At 32.5% G+C, this 25,980-nt stretch overlaps 1 protein-coding gene across 1 annotated transcript in view; it reads right to left on the bottom strand.

Moving 5' to 3' along the window:
* Positions 1 to 873: 873 nt before the first annotated feature.
* LOC137925893 (homeotic protein ultrabithorax) overlaps positions 874 to 25,980 on the bottom strand; it is a 142,596-nt gene continuing 117,489 nt past the window's right edge. Inside the window, exon 3 of the mRNA XM_068769375.1 lies at positions 874 to 1,837. The gene's annotated coding sequence lies outside the window, so the exon portion shown is untranslated. The remainder of the gene's footprint in view (positions 1,838 to 25,980) is intronic.

Raw genomic sequence — 25,980 nt, 5'->3', positions numbered from 1 at the left:
GTTACGTATATGTTTATAGGAATCCAAAAATATTACAACTACTGTATCTTAAAAATAAATTATAATATTACTTAATTTAATTAGCTATTCGTATACTGGGCACAACTAGTTTTGATTGTTGTCATTTTCTCAAAGTGACTATAGGTAAACTATTTTACTAAGTATAAGTTAAGCTATCGACTAATAAATGGAATATTTTTTCGTACTAAAGCCTTTGTAGTTACGTATTTAGGATTTATGGCACGACGCAAGTTAAGCAATCGCTGGTGACGTTGTAATTGAAAAGAATCGAGATAAATTAACTATTAACGAAGCGCTTCGATAAATTAATTTTCGAGAACCTTGATAAACATCGATGTCTCATTCAGACATTCGAATAATTTATGGTAATTCTAATGCATTCGAGATAAGGTTAAAAATGTAATTAAGCCCTCATAAGGCCTCTTTGCCTAACGAAGGAATAAAAAAGGCTTGTACAGCGTGCGTCATGCCAAATGAAAATAATATTACATGTATAATAATCAGCAATAATATCACTATTTATATGCTTCATGAACTTATACAGACATTGTACATCAGATTTCGATTGCGAATTCGTACTTAATATTTACAATAAGCTATACCTTTCATATGGTCGCCGCGCAATCTCTTTCCGTTTTATGTACGAACGTAAGCACTGACGAAAACATGAATCAGATCAAAATACTAGGGTATGACCTCGGCATGACCGACGAACATTAATACATTTATATTCGATTTAAAACTATAGCAATTTAGCCCACACTAAACACGAGTATTTTTATTTTATAGTTTCAAATAATCTTTATATAATAAAAACAAACTATATTTTACCGATAATTTCGCTTTAGTTACGTTTCGTAAAACAGTATACTCGTTTATATGTTTAATTCTGTAGTAGAATTAAAATATGTTGGATATCGAAGTAAAGCGCACTTCGATAAGAACATGCAGACGGCACGTAGAACAACACAACCAGTCGTGGGTTAAAGTCAAGTTTGATGCAAGTCCGCGTTTCGGCAGATAAAGTGCGATTTCGAGTGAGCGATAGTGAGTTACAATTCGCACGATAAATAAAAACACAATTCCATTTGAAGCTCGGAGTTGCGGCGCGGCGGCCGTGTCCCGTGTACCTCAGCAGGCGTTCAAGATTTATACAGGGAGATGCGGAACAATATATCACGGCTCGGAACAACGCGGGAACTCGACCTATTCCTAGTGTGGAACAGCCACCGTAGCGATAGAGCCGATAGCAGATCCACTGCGGCGATACCGCCAATTATTCACTGCTCTCCTTTAAACGATTTTTACTTCTATTAGGTAATTAAATCTTACTTTAGACTCGTTCGACTCTGATACACGGTGTCTAATTAATCCACCTATATACCTTTAAATTTGAAGCAACTTATGCGGACATTAAATCATAAATAACCGGGCACAGAAAGATGTATTTTTCATATGAACGTGTTAATAATTTATAGCGTACGATGGTATCGCGACTGGTTCTTTTATTTGTAAAATAGTGACACGCGGAGTGTGTTCACTAAGCGTTGCTAACGGAAAATTTTAACGATAAATCACCGGTAGTCGATTGCCTAAGCGTTAGTGTGGGCGAAAAAATTTATTCGACAGTTAACATTGATATCTTGATTCCGCGACGTGGTCCGTTTGATATAAATCAACCGGCAATACAACCATTCGTTCTACCGCTTATCGTTTGAAAAACGCATGAGTTCTTTTAAGCTGTAGCGGAGCGCGCTGATTCAAACATATTCCTAACACCTACCAATGCGTCTACAGCATTTTACACGACGACCACCTGAAACAAAAGGAAAAGCGAAATTAATTTAAATGCCAATCATAACATAACAAAAATATAAAATAATGCTTTACGTTTGCTGACAACTTAAAATAGAAGCAATGAATATTTAATTGTAGTGTAGTTGCCGTAAACATTCCTCATTCATGCAAATTGTCTCGAGTGCAGTTTCGCTTTTCCATTATGATTACTTATATACTTCTCGCAAGTATTTCCACAAGTTGAAGGGAGGCAATTATCATTTTTAAAATCGTTTATTACATAACTTTCGTATTTTTTTACGTCCATTCTTTAAAGATGTAAAACGATTTTCTTTCTTTAAATATAAATTAATTTTTGACTTAATGCGTATTTGATAAAAGGCTGTATCTCTGGCAGCAGGCTCCGTTGAGCCGGCTCTGAAATTAAGATGTAACATGATGCGAGAACGAGCAAGAGCTGCTAGATTTATTGCTATACCACTTTGCATATGCTGATTTACAAACTTCGCTAAATCGCTATAGAGCTAATAACAGTGTGCTAGCGATATATTTAGTGTGACAATGAACGAAAATCATATCATGTCATTTTATAGGATTATTGCCAACTAAAACCACAATACGTAACATTTATTTACCTGTTTACTATGTGTAAAAAATAATATTTAATACTATTGTTCAATTCGTAAATAATCTTTAAGTATGACTGTATAGGATATCTAAATAATAATGTATGGAAGTAAACATCGCCATTGAATTTATTTACTGAGCTCCTTATTAAGTTTCCTACACAGTAATACAAATTAAACTAATTTTTGTAAAAATTATACTGTGAAATCCTACAAAAAAAAAACGATTTAAATCTAGTCTGTAGATAGAGACCAACAGCCTGATATACTCGTACTTTTTAAGGATTGACTTGCCAAATTTTTTACAAATTTGACTCAGACAAAGACGTATTAATAAACAATTTATTTTTTTGTTATTATTTACGCAGATGAATAAACCATTTCTAAAATGTTTTACTTTTATTTATCGAAAATGATAGCTTTGTTATTCATATAATACAAAAAAAGTGTCCTTATCTGAGATCTTTAAAATTTTTATAATGTAAATTTTGTTGGAATTATTCAACATTATCATCATTTCAGCCGCAGAATGTCCACTGCTGAATAAAAACTTACTCTACAAATTTCTAATACAACCGGTTGGAAGCTGGTTATTGTAATATTATAAATTTATTGAGTGATAAATTAATCTCGTAATAAAATTATTTCATAATTTTCGTATAGCAATAGTTTAGAATATTATAAAAGTAATTTTGTTGTCAATTTTTTGTCTAAAATTTTATCGCGTTTAGTTAAATAAGATGTAAATTCAGCTCTAGATAGATCACTCCATGCTGATTCGGCCCATTCGCAGCGGCGGGCGTGAGCGAGACGCCCGTCTGGCCGTCCGCAGTCAGCAGAAAGAAACACATAACAGAACCGCTCGTGTCTTGTACTCTTACTCAGCTCGCCTGACTCATAATTCAACTTTAAAACGTATTTATTTTTGAAATAAGTGTAAATTTAACTGAAATTGTAAACGAAAAGATCAAATTTCTTTTACTAATCCGAACGCCTTACGTTGACTTTTCTAAGCGCTTACTTTATGTTGACTGATGTAATCTTGTTATATTTTACAAATCATTAAGCTCTTGTTAAGGTTGCCGGAAAATACAAAATCTATGCCGCTTCGAATCGGTATTTTTGGAAATCTATGAAAAAGCCTGTGTCCATCAATGTGGTATTAAATATGTACTATTTTATGTTTTCTTTTTGAAACTAGTAATAAAGAGACGATAATTGCGTTCATTTAATGCCAGGGTAATGTTATCTATAAATCTATACAAACACACAAATAAATAAAATTGGACTGTCTGTTTTCAATATTAAATAACCGCTGGACCGATTTTGACGGGAATAATACTGGCTGATTGATAGCTAATGTAATAATGAGTAATTTAGGTACTTTTATTCTAGAAAAATACTTAAAAGAAAAAAAAACTTGGTACTTTTTGTTAAATTACACGGGGACGAGGTTGCGGGCACAGCAAGCTTAATACACAAAATGACGTCTAATTTTAACTTTACTGGATATTATAAGCCCCACAATTCTTACAACATGTAGCTCCAAATACTATGACGTCAGTAAATAGCCACTGACAAGAAAAATCTAATAGTCGATAGATTCCATAATATTATTTTGTTTCGTACAATTATGCCTACGTGTTTTTTATAGTTGAAAATTAATTCCAACCTGTATAAGGTTTACCTTCTCTTCTAGCAAAAGTAATAAAAAAGAAGGACGCCAACCGAATAATTGATGCAATTATGGGTTACTGCCGGAATAAGGGCATGCACACACTGCGTCCTGTAAGAACCAATCATTAATCTATTGATAGCTGGGTTTTACAAAATTTATTTTACTTTCTTTACAAATGTAAATATAAACAAAGTTTATCATTCCATCTGCTGAACATGTAATTTAACAATAGCAGGGATGATGTTAGTCTCTTTTTTATAGGCAGATTAAACTAATGTAATTTAATCACCAACAGAATATTCATTATAACGTAGTTTGATTACAAAAATTATCTCCCTTTTGACATTATACTCTTTCAGAATTCGAAATTCGAACCGAAGTGATTTTTATGTGATGTTATATTTATGTGAGAAAATTCTTATTAAGTAGATTAAAGTTCAATGAGTAATTCATTGCAACAAGATTGCTTCCTGATACGATAAATTGAGGTATCAACAAAAAAGTTCCTCAATAATCATAATCAGTTGTAAAATAAGATATTTATCTCGAGACAATTGGTTACTGAACTGCATACTTTTTTCTGTTGACCAGTACGAACCCGCTTCAAGAACAATGGAAGAAGGGAGGCGAGCGCTCCGTCAAGTGCGAGGGCCCATAAATCCAATAGGACGCGCAATTTGTTGAATTACAGCATGCGCCAGCCAGCCACCGGGCCGACGCGAAATTAGCTCCCACAGAGATAAATTGACGGCAGCCCGCTAAATAAATTATTTGGGAAAAACCGAGAAAAAACTGGCGTCTTTTCTTGATAAGGGTTGCGAGTATTCTACTCGGACCATAATGAATATCGACCCGGTTACGTAACTGTGGAAAAAGGAAACGTTAATATAACGAAAAACCTTCATTAACCAGCACTGATAATGAGAAATAAATAAACACTTATACGATGAAACGATAGGTACCAACTTTTTATAATTCATTTTTAACACTTTGACCAATGTGTTACCGGTGATGATTCTTGGATCTGAGATGTGGTCATTTACGACTGGGTTTTATAAAAAGATTCAGTGTCGCCCGGGGAGCAATAGAGGAGGCTACACTCGGAGTTTCGCTACAAAATAAAATTAGAAATGAAGAGATCTGCATAGGTCAGCAATGTCAACGATGTGATTCGAACAATTGCTCGTCTGAAATGGCAGTGGACGAGGCACAACGCACGTGCAGGTGCAGGCTGTTGAGGTCGAAAGATTCTCAAGTGGCGATCGTAAGCAAGTAGATGCGACGTGGGTACGCTTCCAACCAGGTGGACCGGGGGTTCATTTTTAAACAGAAACGTAATAGACAAGAAAGGAGAGCTACTCTAAATCTTCCAATATAAGCTATAAAACTGAAGGGTAACACAATATATATATATTAATACACATTTATTTGATCAGATGGACCGACGACAGCCAAGTTACGCGGGAAGTAACAGGATACGGGCAGCGCAATACCGGTGATAACAATCTTTAGAGGAGGCATATGCCTTTCAAAGACGTCTATCTATGTTGTTAATCATCATCATAGACGTGTGTCTACGTCTATGATGATGATTAACAATCGATGATATGACATTATTATAGAGAATTTGGCGCGTATCGGTACAAGATTAAATTGATATTTGCAACATGGAATTACATTGTAAATCCCATTAAAGTAGATCCTATCAGAGTATTTTATGGTGTATTTTTATATTCAGTGAAGATCCTGAATTATGAAAAAAGACCTTTGTCATTACAAAAAACAGATCGTCTGTTGACAATTTGTAACTAGCTGAGTGATGATAAGTTCATCGTGATTTTTACATTATTCCTTAAGAATCTCCGAGGCACTTTTCGAGTAGCCATTCGTTATTTGTTTCACATAGCATCAGAAACAGAAAGGGTAGGTCCTCGCACCCTTTCGGCGGGATTAATCTTAGTTGTATATTCGAGATTTAGCCAGCAATAAGAAAGACGCATAGGTGGGCTTACGAAGGGAGGGAGAGGCAAATTGTCTCAGATTCTCCCCACTGACGCGAGCATTTTATTACATTCGTTAACGCATATTAGATGAATGCGTAAATATTTTAAGTTTTCATAGAAAATGTTGGAAAATTTGCTTTAAGTTCTAAATGTTTTGTGTTACAGGTATCTCAAATAAGAGAAAGAAATAAATGTTAAGAAATTTATAATTGATGAGCTGAACCATTAACTTATGTCAAATGTCTCAAATTCATATAAAAACACCGATTTATATCGTCGTTGTACACAGATCTTTTAATTGTTATTTAGACGTTTAATCTGAACATAAAAAATATTACACCGGTATGTGTGCTTATAAGTTAAAAATAACGGAGTTTAGTGTATAAATTATAAGCACTTATAGATAATCAACGTAATGCGAAAATTGATGACACTTTAGATTTGTTTTTTTCGTGCGTGTTCACCTTATAAGTTGCAGACTTTAGTGGTTTCATAAAGCTTTTATGTACTTATTGTTTCCCAATCCTTATTGAATTTTCAAAAATAATAGATACAAGTTTCTGTCGACAAATTCTTGTTGCCTTGACAGTGAATCTGTACAATCAAATTCACGCTGGTTTAATAACATTTTTTTATCGTCTTCCAGGTTCCATTTTCAAGAGCCGTCTTGGTGGGGGATAATCCCACCCCTTACCTGAGCGGAGTGGCCATCAATTCACATCCCCACCCTACGCATGCGGGCCCGAGTGACGTGTGCTCCCTACAACGTGCCCGCCATGACTATTCCGTTCATTGTTAGTCCATTTTTATTTCAAATATAATTAATGTCCAATGATTATTTTATGTCATCGAAACTTGTCGGTCTTTAAATAGATCTTAATTTAATTCAAGATGTTTTCTTTATCTTCACAGTAGCCTAATATATAATGGCTGTCGTTCCGGAGCATTAAAACGCTGATTGCCACCGGCAGATACTAACACTAAATTAACATAAAAACCTAGTTTATTCAAATAAATATAAATCAAATAGAAATATAATGAACTAAGTTTTCTTTAAAAAAAATCGATTTCTTTCTCAGTGAAAAACATTAGTTTTCATTTAGTATGCTTTTCTATTGTTACAGTTTAATACTGTGTTACATACGTAAGTGATGTTAAAAAATATACATATTAAAAAGGATTTGAAAGAGGTTTTTCGCTCAGTATTTCGAACCGCCCCCCGCTCTGACCGTTAATCAGGATTTTGGACGGGCCAAGCTAAAATTTTAGACGTTTTAAGCTTCGCGTAAATTTCGCAAAACATGACACGATGGGAAAAAAATCCGACCGAAAGTTACCTACTCCAAATATTTGCGCTTTTAAATTCAATGTATTCGTACAGAGAGAGAGCTTAACATAGAACGCTTTGAATGCGATTTAGAAAATTTTATCTTTTAATTTGTTCTGTTTTAATTGCCCTTATCAATATCTAGACGTCATATATATAAAGGAATGTCTGTATCGGTTAATATAATGTTGAAGCAAATATACATGTTAATTAACAAAATTTATTTATCCAATTCTCGTAATAAATAGAATTATAATTAAGTTTACAACGTAGTTTTCAATTTCCAACATTACAAATTATACTATTCCTTACCAAAATTTTTAAAAAACTTTTTATGAAAAGGATCGGGGCGTAAATATCATATTTTATGCTGAGTAATTTGTCAATCGTTATTTTGTATTATTTTTTGTATCAGGATTATATTTATTAAGATAATTAATATATTGTTAAGATTTTAAATCGCGACGTTTAGGCTTCCCCCCAAAAAATTAAGGGATATACCATAATCGCCACGCTTAGCAGACAGGTTGGCGATGGCAGTGTAGCATTATGGTTCACAGAGGACGCTGCTACCCATCTTCTGGGAACTTGTTATAGGTTAGATATACTAACCCAAAGTGTGAATTGTGTAAAATTGTATGCCCGGAATCAAACTCGCGACCTACGATTGCAAATCTTAGTCCTCTATCGCTGGGCTACCACTGCTCGTTCGATATTGAAGACCAGACATTAAATATTACATTAAAATTTAAATATACGTTCCTCCCAAAAAAGCATAAAATCATATTAGTCTCCTTAGATTTGAGATACACATTATTCTTTACGTACTTTTAATGTATTCGTGTATTTTTTCCTTAAGTTAACTTTTTCGGAGAACAAAAAATTAAACACCGAAAAGATATGATTTATATATTCGTCATATCATTGGAGAGCATCGCCTGCACGGAAGCTCGGACCGGAGCATGCGCAGACGTTTGCCGATATGAACTTTCACACTACAAAGATTAATTTTATTTTTGGACGCGGCAAACGTGCCCGGCGAGCTCGAGTTAATCCTACTTTTTTTTCTTGCTCATCCAATTTATTTCCGTAACACTTTGTTATATGTCACCATTAGGCCGAGTATGCGAGGGTTGCACGGTACAAACTATTTCGGGTTCAAACATTACATAAATGCATATACCTACGCATAGGATCACAAGGACGGCGCGTTCCAAATAACAATCCTAGCAATCGCTAGATAGTTATGCGGGAGTTGATTCTTTTTGTAACAGACACTAAAGTAGAATTTCTTATAAAAAAATATAAATATGCCCGCATATTATTCCAAAATCTTATTTATATCAATAAGTCTTTTCACAGGCTAGAAGATGCTTCTAATAAATTTTTTATAACCCATCATCCAGCACCTTGTGTTATATACGGAGTAATTGGTTATATAGGTGTAAAAACTTTAGAGATATAAATGTATAGTTCATTTGCTGTCAGATAATGTATGGCATCCTATACCAAAGTCAATGAATTCAGAATTAATAAACGTAATGTGCACTAAAATTTATTATTGTTATTATCTAATCCTGTGACTTTGTACTGCCAGAAGTTATTCTCCTATCGGTTTTCAATAGCAAAAAATAAATATAATATACTTCAAAAGGATCACTTTATATAGGATGATTTAAAATAGATGTGAAAGCTTTAAAGATGTTAAGGTTTAGATCATCTGTCAGTTATGAACTTTAAAGCATTTACACCTGTTTCCAACCAGCCTGTGTATATAAATTTATATACTAATATACTGTCACAAAACCTAAAGATGCAAGTATTATCATAGGATAGAATATAAAATATTCTAAAGTTAACAATTTTTTTGGAGCTTACATACAGTTTGCTTTGTGATTTACAGTAAAGAAACTTGATATCCAGATTTAATGTACTATTATTACATAAATGCAAGTACAACTAATTTTGTATGATAAGATCTAAAATCTGTAGTAAGTAATTATCGTATAACAAATAACGCTTCTGGCTTTGTTGCTATAAATATATATAGTTCCTTGGTATTAATAGATGGAGCCCAGACATTTTATCTAAAAATATAGATACGGACTGTTGATTTTTATGGACATGGCTGTATCAATGTCATCATCATATCAGCAGTAGGAAGCCCACTGTTGGACAAAGATATTCCTCATAGATTTTTAATAGGATCTCTTGAAAAAACCTTGCATCCAGTGCCCCCCAACTACTTTAACAAATCGTCCACAAATTCATTGTTAATTTAACATAATTTTTTAAAAATCTATTTGTATTAGTAAAAATACTTTTTTCTCAAAGAGTGAAAAAAGGTCGCGGTAAAATAATTACAACCGAAATAATAGAACACTTGTAAGAAATAAACTGTAATAATAAACAATTAGTTTGGCTTAAGTATAAAGTGAGCTTAAGTAAATATCACAAAATAAAAAAAAATATTAGAACGCAAAAAGCTGAAAATATTTTGTTGCCAAATATTGAAATGAGAAAAACTATTTAATCCCAAAAACTTTTGTAGGTTGGTACATGGCAATAAATCAGCGCGTGGTTGTCGGCGTCGATGCCAAGGAAATAAGATGAGATTGAGTTGGCAACATTGCAATTTATACAGACGCGAATGGAGAGGCCCCGCACTTGGTCTATCCTTTACTCAAATCATGATAAGTATATTAAAAAATAAAAGGTATAACTTTGAGTAATATCGTCAATTTTTATTAATTTATCATGCAGTAGCAACAGTAAGTTAATAAAACTACATATACAGAAGTCGGATAATGAAAATTGGTTAAAAAAATTACACATTTACGCTAAAGATCCTACTAATAAAAAGTTACAGACTGAATAATAGAATATTTACTGCCCACGGATTTTGCAAACGTGATTTTTTTTATCTCCAAACCTGTTTTCTAAAATTTTAATTTTTACCAAAATGTATTATTGATTTGACATATTTTGAGTGTTTCTTAGTAGCAACTATCTATTTTTAAAAATAATAATTTTTTTTTAATAAATCCTTTTTAAACAAAACTTTAATTTAAAGATAATATCACATTAATTAATAGAACGCTTAAGGTCTTCATATAGCTAATTAGCTCTCTATTTAATTACACGTTCTTACCAAAAACAGACAATTAAAATTATCATCAATTATAAAATTATCATTAATATGTCTTACAAAAACATTTTATAAAAAAACTACACTAGACACCGACTGTGCCGCAGAGAAAGAGAATTAGGTTGAAATAACATTTTAGATTAGTGTGCGGTATAAGACAATACTTTACTATATAAAAATTAAAATAATAGAGCGGTTAAAAAAAGAAGAAAAAAAAATAAACGGCCTCCATATTATAGTTACGCGTATTTAATAGTATTCATTAAAAGATGTGTTATTAATTTCGAGTTTTTTCGTTGTTCATAATTATAACAATAAGCACATGAGAAAATCTATTTTCGCCCCGAATAAATGGGTCGTAACACAAAACAATTTTCCGTAGTTTTGTGGAGTAGATTACTCCTAGTTCCTTTACTACCGCGAATCACGTGATCTGACAATAAACTATCTCTCAACCTTGTTATTTATTAAGCCATGCTGTTCACACTGTTTCGTCCCAATATTTTTCAAACAAAAAATTGCAATCTTGAACATCCATCAACGACGATGGAGCTCGTTACCGAAATCACGTTTATCATAGATCACATTTGTCTAAGGACTAAATCCTTTAGTACTTTAGCGAAAGACCTTAACTCCAATAACAGACTCAATCAAAATCCTACTCTATTCCCTTCGCAAAAAGATTGATTTCGAAAAGACGTATCGTAAAAATTTAATATAAATTACAAGAAAGACGTTGCAGGATAGTCTCGCATGCCACACAAGAAGCATTTCAGTACTGCATTGGTCATGTACCTACTATATGTTGGAAGTCTATATGGAGATACTTACAATATATACGATTAGTATATATTAACAATCGGTAACGTTTACTAGATTTAAAAAGTATAACACGTTATTGATTATGAACCGAATACAGCTAGACAGGTTTGTTATAGCTCTAAAGGTTTCAAAGAAGTAAATGTACATCACACTTGTTATCGAATAATATATGGTACGTACAGCATATTCAAAAATCAAATGTGTTTTCTATTTCGGATTTATATATAATAAAATTAATTATTATTTACTATTTGTCCTAACAGATTTTGTACTGATAGAAGATATGAGCTAATCATAGAAAAAAATATTGTTTGAAACATAGTTCAGAGTGATCACTTTATACGGGAGGTGTTAAATAAATCTAATGAGATTTATATTTCCCATTATAAAGTTTATATATTTATTTTCAATCATCCTGTACATAATTTAATCACCTGTAATCCGAAGATAAAAGCTGGTGAAAAATAGAAAATATAATTTAAACTGAATGAGGTGTAAACGTCCTATGCTGAATTTTATTTGCTTTAAAATTATAACCTCTATAATAATTTCATCGGAATACTTAATAATATTAAGTGCTATGTATTATCAGATGATCCTTTTATTATTGTGAAGCATGAAGCTTACGTAATTTTTGTGATAAAACCTAAGCCCGCTTTGAATAAAGTCGCGTCTTTGAGTACGATTCTTTTGAATGGTATGCCACAAGATGGCGCCGGCGCGAGACGCGATTTGTCAAAGCAAAACAAACAGATATAGTGCTGCTTGACAAGTTTATAGCGTAGAGAGCTTTCATCGCCTTCCTACAGTTTTCGTGCACAAAATTTATATGTCATCATGAAATATTCTACTCAATATTCAGCAATGTTTATGAAAAATTAGCTTTATCTATATTCCACATATAAAAGACAATAGTTTTTAAATTTTAGGGATTGAATAAATTATGAAATATTTTTGGAAATTTTAAGACCTAAAAATTTGTTCTAGTTACAAATATAGATTCTATCTAGTTACAAAGAGGCACATATCATTAGTTATCGGCATTGTGAAATTGATATTTTGACATTTGATAGCTTTATTACTAAAAGATTTTAAGCGTTTTTTTTATGATTGGCGCTTTTCGCCTTTGGTACTACTGTGACAACTGGAGCTTCTTCATTTTAATTATCATTATTGTACGTAGATGCTTATATTTAATATCAATACTGCGATGTGGAGAACTATAGACTCTTGGGTATGGAAATTTGGTTAGGCCGTCAGCAAACAATAAAACAACAACAAACTATATAACCTAATAGTTACGAACTGGAGTAAAGAATTGTAGATTTGTGATCTCTGGAAAGAATCTCCACAGATTATACAAATACAATAAAATTAATTGAAATGTTATGTTACTACCGTCAATCTGCATTGAGTTTTAGATTATGGCCGGCATCTTATCAACTTCAAACATCGGCTTTCAAACAGCGGGGATATCTATGTATATATAAAATAACAATGACCTCTAACTAATCGTACGTTTTTTTGTACCATAAATACTTACACTGCATTATGATTATATTATAATTCAATTGTTTTTTGTCTATGAGAGCTCTTTTAGCTTCTGTTGTGCGTGGTTCTGTGCGGCGTTGCAGAAGAAACGACAATCGGTTTATTTCGAGCTAAAATTAAAGTCGTACGATTAATATAATAGTGCGGCAGCGGCCGATGGGGGGCCGGAGAAGTTGCGCGGGATAAGAGCGCAACAAGAATAATACAAAATGTTTTTCATTTTCTTTATGTCACCCCCGGCAGTCGTAAAGGCATTAAGCGTGACCGAACTTTTGTTTGATACCGCCGATGTGAGTATGAGGCACAATCATACCTATGTTCTCTTTTTAAATACTTATTTCACTTATAATTTCTGCTATGTACACTTAATATTAAAGAGATTTCACTCAGATCTGTCAAAGTTAAGTTTTCTTATTTTTATCTGTAGCGTCTGCGATCGCAGCACGTGTGACATTATATATAGAGTCATTTTCAGTTTTGTCACGAATTCTGATTTCGAAGATAGAACGAGGGTTCATAAGACAGATAGGCGTTTGGCTTGATTCCGGTAATATAAAAATGTTAGTGGATGATAAATAAAAAATAATTTACAACATGTTTCTCGAAAATGGGAATCGATGAAACGCATGATACTGTTATATACATTATCATTTATAAATGTTATGTTATGGTTAAGTACATATACTATACTTCGTAAATATATTTACATTAGGGTATTTGAAGCGTATCTTATTTTTCTTTTAATACTATTGACTTTTATCTATTACATTTACACAACGGTTAACTAGCACAGAATACCCCCGGCATAATATTTGCCATTGAATTTATTATAAGAAGTGTATAAATAAATAAAATTACAAGTAATGAAATAGCCGCAACCTATAATGATCGGTAGCGTGAAGCAAATATAATTGAAGAAATATTAATGTTTTGTAATTTTGAACACGAAATTAATATTTCTTATTAATATTAAATCGTATTCCAATATAAATATTTCGCAAGGATTTGATTTATTATGTTCACTTGAAATTTCTAATTAAGTAGAAACTCGTTAAACAGCCTTCATTAGATTTTCCGCCAATGAAAAATGACGGCTCTGGCATTTTACGCGAGAGCCATAAATTCAGTATAAATTAGACACAAGTCTCGATGATTGGACGGCTGCGGTAATTTACTGCGTAGAATACCTACACGAGTAACTTTAAAGGTGACTATTAATAATATTCACAACTGAAACACGTCTAAATATATTACTCGTTTATATTGAATTAACCGGTAATAAGACAGATCAGGATATTAATGATCAAAATAAATAAAAAAACGATATCTGCAGCCAATACCTAGTTTATTCTCGTTAAGAAAATGATGACATATTGTTGTTATTTAGAATGCAGTGTTCACACTAACCAGTTAAAGTTAGTCCTTCCGATAGTACAGAAACATTTTTCAAATTTACTACGATCTAATTAATAATCACAATAAATAAAAGTCTGCCTTTTATTTTGGGTTCTTCTAAAATCATGGCAGATGTGAAATCTCGGAGAAGCGTATTTTAGGTTGAAGGATACTAGTACAAGGTGGTCATTTTTATTCTAGTTTCTACCAAATTGTTCTCTTTTAGGATTCTATTCATAACTTATACAAGTGATCAATGAGTGACAATAAGAAATCTCCAGTTTATGTTCGAAGTGATGATTAAATACAGTGAAACGTGAAATATCACTCCGGGGCTCACAGGATAGCTCAAAATCTTTCAACGAGCCAAAAGTCTATGCTTATGATTCCGCTTCCGATCGAATAAGGAGGGAGGAGATTCGTAGAAAGTACCCGACATAGCCCAGCAGATTAGCGCACAGAACAAACGATCGCTGGATCAAGGTTCTGTAGGAAGAACCCGGACGGGCAAGGGCGTAAGACCGCCTACCCATAAAATCGACTGACATCTGTAGATGCCTCTTACTACCTATTTTATTCGGAATTTACGAGAGAGACGTTTATATCCTATATTGGAAGTCCTACACCTAAAATTATAATCAAAAACTTAATTTTTTTTTATTTTGAGATAAATTTACATGAGGTTAATTTGGTCATAAATCTTAAAACTTTTGATATAACAATATTCATAAATATGATGTGAAGTTTTAAATCGAAAACAAATAGGTTAAGTTCAGTATAGGAATTGAAATAGATTTGTGCGCGAACAGAGGTCACGGTTAAACGAGAAGGCGGAGGCATCCGTGTAATTACTTTATTAGGTGACGCCGGAAGTCGGCCCGCGCGGTGACGTCATTTTGCCTCTTCTAGAACAGCTGTTGCTCTTTCCCTAATCTTTATTAATTACTTATTTGTTAAAAGTATTAAAAATATATTCCAGAAATTATTTTTTTATTTTTGTTTCAAATAAAAATATTCTTTAATGTGCTTCAATATACTCGTACTTATAAGTAATTACATGTAACAGGCTAAAATGAAGTACAATCAATAGACGGACTCATTACGCGATTTTTTCCATTTCTATTATTTGTTATTCTTCATTAATAAGAAAAAATAGAAGGAGCTTGATGACCACGCGATAGAAACTAAGTATATTACTTATTATTAATTATAGTATTGAAATTAAATATTAATGCTTGTATTAAAATTTATCACATCAATAATGCGTACAACTATTAGACTTATTTCACTAATGTTTTGAAATTAGAACGTAATTCAATATTTTTTTCCTGAATTTAATATTTAAAAATGGTAGTCACTAACGACAAATGATAAATTTCATGAATGATTACTTATTAAGAATGGAAAAAAAATTATGCGAAATTTCGTAACATGATTAAATAGCAAATATCTTAAATACTACGCGATTGTTAGAAAATGATTAGTATATGTATTCAACTATAATTGTTCAATTTACAATTTAATATTTAGTAATTCTTTTTTATTTAATTTAAAAAAATGGTTATGAAAGTTTTAGTAATTGGAAATAAATAACTACAAAATAAGGAAAAACTTACGAAGTTTCGTAACACTTCAGAATACCAAAAAAAATTTTTAGTATTCATTCTAGAATATTCAATTATACATTTTAAAAGCGAACAAAACTTGCCGCATGTTATGTTTAATTCATCTCGGCCATAAAACTAACGAACCTTCTTCAAGAATTTTAATAGCACGATACGAATTAGAGATCACAGACGATACCGCATGCTTACATCTTTATAAAACTGTATTGCCTCATTATACTACGATCTACAGCTACCCGTTTTACTTGTTCTAAAAAAACTAGATTTGAACTGATTAGCGATAGAAAGTACGTAGATAAGAGCAATAAAAATATTTACAACCAACCTAAAGCATAGCGTCTCCAGCACTCAAAACCAGAACACGGAACAAAATTAAACGCAATTACTCCACTACCCGAGAACTAAAGCAATGAACTGGAGGCCGGGTCCTACCTGTGGCTCTAATAGCCTGGTAATAATATTTTATGGCTTTACCTTTGTAAACACGAATAAAACGGCACTTGCGCGACAATTGCGTCGTTTAAAAAACGAAGTACAATTGATCTGTTTCTTTAAAATACGAAACTCGATTAGACAATGCGACTTTAAAAAGACTTCTTTTTTTTTAAATTGTATGCGTTTGTTTTTTTTTTCTAACAATTGCATTGTGTACTACTTGTTTTAGAGATTTTGTTGTATTTAATTTTTTAAGGAGAAAGCACGACGTTCTCGGAAGTCGCCGACGGGATGGGGATGTGCCAAAAAGAGATAAAGTAGTTTTATTGATCTATACGGACGTTCAGGCGGCGCGAGTGTGAGTTGAATGAAACGAAGATAACTTGCCGCCCTTATATTAGCCTTCCCTTTCCCGCCTATTGTATTTCGGCTGACGCCGTCCCCCTCGGGCCACGTGACCTAAGCAGGGTGTAACTCACCCTACGGCGGCCATAACTTACTCATAGCGATAGGCAGTACGGTCGCAAAACACATTTTATTTATTTTTAATAACTTTTTTATGTAACTTTAAAACCTAACTTCATAAATATTTTTTACAATTTTATTATTAAAGTGCGAAACTAGTTCCGAATCCAAAAATTTTATTTTAAATTTTTCGTCATATTTTATAAAAAAAAATATATGAAATTTTTTCCTTTGCATATATTTCAAAAATCGGATATCCGAATTCTTATGTTAGACTAAAGTTAAAGCGTTTGCTTATTACAGAATGTACTTCTGTATCGACAAAATCATGGGAAGCGAATCCGGGTAAAACCAATAGCACGTGCTCGTGCACGTGCAGCTGTGACTTGTAAAATAAAATTATTGTATAAAATTATCTGTTTGTAATGTAACGCACTAAAAGCATCCGAATACTCGATATCTAATATATATTGTATTTCTAAGGTCAATATCAAATAATAATAAATATATTTAAATAAAATAAAATTTAGTTTATCCATACATCCATGAATTATATTTTAAGACAAAATAACAAATTTACATTATTAAGCCAACTCAAGTAAAAATAATTTCTCTATTTATTTTGCTACCAGTACATAAATTAGTAACTCGATGCTTGGAACATAAACTTTTCGAGTTATTAAAAACAAAGCAATCTTCGGAATCGTTACCAATGTAAATATAATTGTTGTAATAACTATGCCGGGGAGCTATTTCATATTTGGTGTTGCTCTTTTCAAATGTATGTTACATAAATTACTGCTCTTTAATATACCTTACTCTGTCTTATTCTTTGCGTCTTTTTCACGTCGGGCTTATTAACTGCCTCGGCCAATTCGCAGGGGTCCGCTACACAATTTTCTGTTAGATAAAAATTAAATTATAAATGTGATGAAAAAAAGATGAGGGCTTTTGGGGATTTAAGAACTTCTCTTCTTTTAATAATTAATATTAAGAACAGATCTTTTATCAATATTAGATATATTAATTTAAAAAATCGAGTAGAAGATTATACAAAAATTTAATGTTCGTCAAAACGTCAAAATTGTAAGTTATTGGCTTCATAAACTTTAAAAATAAGATAGTTAAAAATTAGGATTAATACATAGTGGCTATATGTAATAAATTATGCACAATAATAACAAAAAATTTCATGTAACAAGCAGTCCTACCACGTTCATCATGATTCATTAATAAGACATTCACAGCTGGGGCGTAGTCCTCCCCATAGCTTTCAAATAGGACTGGTACGAAGCGACATCCAGTGTGTTCTGGCGTCGTCTGTCTACCGTATAAGTGGTTGTTCTTCTGCTGCGCTTGCCAGTACGTGGTCTCCACTCCAGAACCTTAAAGCACCAGCGGTTATCGATTCTATATTCTATAAGGTCTGCTCAGTGTTACTTCAACGTGCAAATCAGCTGGGCTGTATCGGTTACTTTCGTTCGTCTACACATCTCCACATTTCTAATTTGAACTTGTTGAGAAATCCAGAGCATAAGCTTATCGATGGCTCGCTGAACGAATGTGAGCTTACAAATGAATGTCTGATGTGACACACGTTTCACTACACCACTATGTTACTCTAACAAAACTACACGTTATGTATCCTTTATCTATGTCTGAAGTACACGAGCCGGCTATAAAAGCTCTCCGGGCTAAGAGTGAGGCTATCATTGGAAACGATAGTAGTAATGTATGTCAGCATTCTGACTAGTGGACTACTTACTTTCTACTTACTTACTACTTCTTACTTTCTTCAACGACAACCTAACTGTTAAAATCGTTAAACTTCAAACTTTTACTACTTAATCATACATTCGTGGTCGTAGATATCTTGTAATATGTGAAAAAATATCCATAAATAAATAATTAATTAAATATAAATTTCAAATAACAATTACGCTATATTAAATAATGTTAAAACGTAAAATGTTATGTAAGATAACAATAAACAAATCAGACACGTAGAGTCATAAATAATAAAACGACGATCAAACATGCCGCCTCCAATCAAAACACACATAATCTGTTTACAAAATTAATTTAAAGTGGCACTAAAGTGGCTCGAGCCAACAATCACGGCCCGAGGTGCGAACCGATCGTAAACGTCAACTTAACGATGACGATAGTCGTAAAACGTCTCGTAAAACAAATAATTACTCGCTGTTAACCAGTAAGCTTCTGTACCGTGAGATTGCCGATGGAAAAAATCCCGGCGTGAGTATTACATGTTACAATTATAAATAATAACCACTTGAAAAATGTTGTAGAACACACATGTCGAACATTTTTATTTCGATATTTTTAAGGGTTATATATAAATAAACGTATTGAGAGAAATTGCCGCATTTATGCTTATCGGAAAAATATAGACAACAAAATAGCGAGAAAGGAAACAGCGATAAAAGGGAAAAACATTTGTGAAAATAAAGCAACAGTACTGTAGTATCATAGATATCTTCATCAGCCTTCAGAAATAAACTGCACGAAAGAAATTTAATTTAAACTCATGATTAAGCCAGCAATTATTAACCTATGTATGACCTAGATGTCTATAGCAGTATACTAGACAATAATACTAATTTAAAGAGAGAGTTTTATTTAAAAAATCGTCATCAAATAAGTACAGCTGTAGAAAAGAAATTCAAATTAACATAAAATTATTGACTAATGTATTTTAATTAATATGTCGATATAGCGCCATCTATTGTAGGATAGCTTAACTAATTAAAATCAATAACTCCGATTTCGATTTTGATCAATACTTAATATTGCCTTTTTACTGTAGTCCACTATAAGAATTATTTATTATTAATAAATAAAATGTCTACACGTAAAAAATATCTAAAATTATTATAAAAAGCTTAAGCAATACGCTCTCCTCTACATACAATATAATTAAAGAAAGTAATGGTTTATCAAAGAGCCGTACAAAGTAAGATGTAGACACGTACTAGCTTTATTATCCAAAATGCATTAAAAAGTGTCACGGTATAATCTAGTAATGTACTAAAAAATCAAATTAATAAATGTACGAATGAAAGAATAAGTGAAAAAATAACTATTTTTTTTACAATTAATCTTGTGATAAATAAAAGTCTAAAAGATTCCTTTAGCTTCATAAAACGTCACTACAGGCAATAAAATGATTTGTCTCATAAAATAACAGACTGATCACCGTGATTACCCACAATACGAGCGAAATCATATTTTACTACCAATTTACAAACAATAAAATGTTCTCTTGTCTTGCACGCCAATTCACCCTCGAATATCTCCATATTACGAAGAAGACCTTACGCCGAAGCTCGTAACTTTTATAGGTACGTCAATAAAACCATAACTTTCCAAACAAACAGTATAACTCATACATACATATAAGACATAGGTGGCGCAAGCATAGAAATTAAATGCAGCGCCATCTGTGTAAGCTTAAGTGAAGCTTTTTATAGGCATTTGCGGCCATCACGTCGTAAAACGAATGTTTTATGAGGTCGAATGATGCCGCTGGCGGCGAAAGTATTTCTATTAATAAAGTTCAACTTTTGGAAATCGAACATATTTAAAATAATCGTGTTAAATCACTAAAATATTAATACCAGTAGTTTTAATTAACACTGTCTTTATGTTGTTAATTAAAATAAAATTTAAATCATTAAATTATGTTGGTATGCTCTTGCTAATCGTTAAATTTTATCAACATCACATAGTCAATGAAAAAACGTTGTAATTTGTAATAATTAATAGAGTAATAAATATTTCATATGTACAATATTTTTTCGTTTTTCAAAGAATTCGTCAAGTTTTAAAATTAAAAAGAATTTAAAAATCAAAAAGAGCTTCAATTTCCCAAAGCTTAAAAAGCTTTTATTATAAAATTTATTCAAAAGCATACAACACAAGATAAATCACAAATGCATGCAATATTAAGTGAGCATAATTTACAAACTATAAATAGCGTAATAACGTTTACTTTTTTCAAGTGACATAACAATAAAAGCTCACTCAACATTAGTTCTCAAAAAAATCACCGAAATTTAATGGCGCTGAAGGCGATGGATTTGCGCGACATCTAACTTTTCTCTGATGAACTTCTACGACTACGAACTTCATAAAAATAAAAGATAAAAACATTGATTTTGCGGTAAATAATATTATAAACCTTTTTTAGCAACCGTTTAAAATACTTATGTTTATTAAAGTAAACGTTTTAATTATTTAACTAAGTACGTCAATTAAAAATAAATGACGATAGATGGCGCTACGTCAAAAACATGACACAAACGCTTTGCAATTGCACGATTGGAGATTTATTATTCCGTAACATATGTCCGAAATATTTCATTTAGTAATTTTATGCTTGTTCAGAACTACTTCTAAATTATGAAACATTAATAATGTTTTTATATTTGCTAATAACTTTGAGCTTGAAAATTAAGTAAAATTAATATTAATAATTAAAGATCAAACAATTAAATTGAACTCCTTAAAATTTAAACACTGACTTTAAAATTTAGACTAAGAAAGCAAAAATTTTGTGAGGTCGAAACTAGTTAGAAAATTTAATGACATTTTCGAAATCTTTGACAATTATAAAAGTGGGGGTGAGTGACAAACCCTCCAATAAAACAACAAGAAAATAATTCTAAACATAAATCGTGCTCTCGGTGTGAATAGAATAGCAATTATTTGGTTGAGTTGGTACTTACTCTTTCCGTTAGTACCATTTGTGTTACTCTCATTAGTTTCTCACTGTATAAAATAGAGTACGTTTTAATTCCCGAAAAAAAATATAAATGAATTATAATTACAGTTTCAATAATAGCTAATAAATAAGATAAAGAAATATATCATTCGAAGCCGAATACAAACCGCGATAATATTAAAGGTTTAAAGCTTAAATAGAAACATGTTTACGGTGCGAAATACTGTACAAAAGTCCGCAAAATTTCAAAAATTGTGTTATCTTATATATGTTAACAAATGTAAAACATCGTATCGCGGATCTTAAAAATTCGAGTTTCTTGCGAGTTCTCATAGTTAGAACCACAGCTAAATAATCTTAAATTACCACCGTTATTGGATCCCTCTTTCATCTCTTGCGTAGCGCTTTCACTGTTTCCAAAAGGGTGGGTTCTGCTAAAGCATGGGTCAAAAATAAATGGGCGGTATGAAATAAGGCTATACTATATACTATCAAGCAAAGAAGTGCCGTTATTTCGTTTAATTAAGGCGGCGTATCTTACATGCTTTAGCCACGCAAATTTTACGCGTTACATACAACAAAGATAATTTCATCTGTGTACGCTCAAGTCGAGGAGGAACTCGGGGAGATAAATTATACTGCTAAATAACGTAACAAATTATATAGGTAATAATTTAAGTAATAAAACTTCAGTTAAATTTTATCGCGGTTAAAATTAACCTTTAAAATAACCTACATTTAAAACTGCTAATTTAGATTTCTAACAGAGTATTTTGGTTAGGAATTTCCGTTATTTTTTTTTTCAATTAAAGAAAACAAAATTTATTTTTCCAATTAATTAATTATTTGTTCTTGCGTTATTAGATTTTTATCTGACAGGAGGAAGAGGAATCCTACGGTATCATGACTGGTGAATTCCTCTAGCCCACTTCCTTCAGAACAACCTATAGTTACACACTGGGTAAGAGAGCCGCCGTCACTTGCAAAAATGTCCAGATTTTTCTACAATTATTTCAACATATTTTTCGTAGTTCAGATAGCTATTGATCAAATCAATACAACACTAACCTTAAACGAATTAATTTGAATCTCGTTCCCAGAGTATTTGTAGTCAGAGGAATCTTCCTATATAATGAACATAGTTAAAAATAACTGCCGAGTTATTTTGATAGCACACATGTTTAAATGATGCAGCATTGAATATAAGGAGCTGCGAATGTCACTACTAGTATCCAATTACAATACAGAAATGGCTTTCTTAAATTTTTTACAGTGCTTTAAGCGCTAAGTGGAGAATTAAAGAGAGAACGAAAACGTAGCGATGCCTCAGAGACGTGCTATAGAAGAATATTCCTGATATTATTCACTAAGCGCCGCACTTCAGGAGTTCAAATCAAGGAACGTATCTCTATAAACGTTTACCACCAAAATATAAAATATTTTAGCCACGTTGTGAGAAAAAAGGACGACGTTACTTAGAGACTTTTTGTTTAGAGGGAACTGAATAGCTAAGTTCCTGAAATAACATCACTTCAAGATCGACGATTCTCGATATGTTCACTTACGAAAGCCTCATTAAATCTATATGTAATGCACAAGTGAGAGAATTGGAAGAAGTGTGTAAAAATTTCTGTTATGCCCCCATGGCTATGACTGCGAAGAACACGGCACAGAATACCAGTTTCGTATAGTACCAGCAGTATTAGGCTTTTCTTTAAACACGGAAACGACTAATGATCGCTGTATTCGTGTGTAAAAATGTGCTTTGGATTCTATATAAGTATTAGGTATCACAACAGCATCTATGCTTGCCCAGTATTGAACTATGTAAGTAATACCGTTTTAAATTTTCAAAGCCTTAAGGAGTAGTAAAATACTGGATCAATAATTATTCCTCAAGATTGACGTCATAAAGTAAACGACATAGCCCAGCGGACTGGAAAGTTGAAGTTGCAGTAGGCAGGCCACACAGCACGCAGAACTAGTAGCGGCTGGGGTTTCAAAGTTCTGGAATTGAGACCACAAGCCGTCAAGCGCAGCATAGAGCATCCAACAAGGTGGACAGACGATCTTTAGAAGATCGTCGGAAGACGCAGTACGTAGACCGCTTCCAATCGGTCATAATAAAAATTGGGAGAGCGCTATGTCTACCAGTGAAGTAATGATAACGAACTTTGATAAAATAAAACACGAGACTTTGACTTTTCATTACGTTAAAAATTAAAAGTGTTTTACATGGGATGCATGTGCAATGCAACGATTACTGCTGAAATACTTGAGTTGCTTGTTTTATTGTAAAAGTTTTTTATTTTTAATTTTTTTTGAAACAATCACAAAAATGAATGTGTAAATTTAATTCCAAATTCTTTAATATTAAAGAATTCATAGTTGATATCTTATGTTAATTGTAATCAAAACGCTGAATATTATTTTAAAATGCGCAATGTTGGGAAAACAGTACTATGTTAACAAGTTATATTTGAACTTTTTTTTGTTATGATTAACTTAAAAACCGTGCAAATGATGACCATTGAGGTCGAAAGGCAAGTGGTGACCACGAGCCGATAAGGCGTAAATATATCCCCCCGCAAGAATATATTGTCAAGGTCGTTCAAAAATGTATGACTACATATATTCCATAATAAAGTTAAAGATAATGAAAAGAAAAATATGTGAGTTGTGGCCAGTAGGATTACGCGAAACACAAAACAACAAATTAAAAAAAATATGAAACTGACAAATGCGGTTTGAGTCTAAAAATATTATAAAGAATATATAAAGAAAATGAGCGCAGGAAACTAGTAAATATTATGTGAATGTTCCGGAAATCTTCTGGAATATATTTCGTCACTTAACCGTAAGCTTACGCCTACTCGTGGATGATTTACCTAAATAAAAACCTTAAACAATACCGCGAGAAAAAATTTAGGGGCAATAAAGAAAGGCAAATAAAGATAAATTATCGTATCTCTCTACAAGACTGATGGAGGTTGGAGGGGCCGCGTGGAAAAACTTGAAGGGTACAACCCTTCCGTGCTTATTTACTCCGCTCCCCTGTCGCTCTACATTGATAGAGTTTCTATTTATTTTAACGCGAGGTATACCTATAGTTCTGGATACTAGTTTGTACCTAAGTAAACCAGCATATATTTACATTAAACCTATTGGAAATCATTTCGAAAAAGCTTCACATACTGTGTATTTGGTTACAGGTATAAAGGCGAAAATAAATAGTTTATTGCTGTCAATTAGAATCAATAGAGGTATATAAATAATATAATGATAATATAGGAAGTAGGAAAAAAAGTTTTAAAAATTCGGATTGCTGTCTTTTTGTTGTGATTTAACATTTGGACGGTCCCAAAGTTAAAAGTAGAGTTAATGGTAACAGATAGGTATTGCGAAGTAAATCAGCGGAAACGCATGCGCAGTGGGCACAGCACTCAATTAACAGCAGTCACTTCAATTAAAACGCCTGCCCAAGATTTATTACTTTCCTAATTTAAACATTCCGTTACGACGCGCCCCGGTTTTTTGATGAGGTATTTTTAATAGATCGAAACAATTTCAGCAATAAATGTATAAATTACATCATTTTTAAAGAGCATATACGTATTACGATATCATTCATGTAGAGATTAGAACGTATTAGATAACTACTTTTTCAGATTTTGTTAAAAGTTCGGTCTAGTTTGGGAAAAACTCAATTTAAATCAATATTTCACGGTATTTTAGGAAAGGATGCTAAGCAACCGACAGAGTCGGCTCTTCAGAACGCTCTAGAAATGGATTGCTAAACTGTTAGTATTGATGAGTGACAGCCCAAATTGAGTTCTTCTCGAGGGGCCCCTGAATCTAATCACCCCATTGAGAGTCTGCCTAAGCAATCTAAAAGCTCGACGATCTTCTCATCCTGATGCAGAAAAGAAATTGTAGTATGAAGCGAGCCGAGTCGATTTTCCCCCGGCAGCCCACGTACTTTGCTACCTTCAAAAAGGTTTATAGTCTAAGCGAAACCTCAAACACGTGGAATCTGCAAATGCCTTTTGAGCAATAGTATAAGCTAGGTAAAAAAAAAGAGTAGGAAAACATACAAAGTGACCAATTTGCTTTGAAGTGTCTCGAGGACAGTCAATCTAGCCAAGCTAAACTAAATTGGCTACCGGTGAGAACAACGAGGGATTATAATCTTAATTAACTTCTTCATTAGTTAATTCTTTTTTTTCATGCTTGTCCCCTGATATAAGCGGCCTGGTACATTGCTGGATACACAAACTATCATTGTACTAAATTTGAAGGCAGGTCGAGCTCACAGAACCTAGCCCAGCTGTTATATGTATGTT

The sequence above is a fragment of the Battus philenor genome, unplaced genomic scaffold, assembly GCF_028537555.1.
Source record: "Battus philenor isolate CCGP_79_NKW_IND1 unplaced genomic scaffold, ilBatPhil1.0.hap1 SCAF_10, whole genome shotgun sequence".
Lineage (NCBI taxonomy): Eukaryota > Metazoa > Arthropoda > Insecta > Lepidoptera > Papilionidae > Battus > Battus philenor.
Note: the sequence above shows the minus strand (reverse complement) of the source record. Positions and strands in the feature narration are given on the sequence as shown.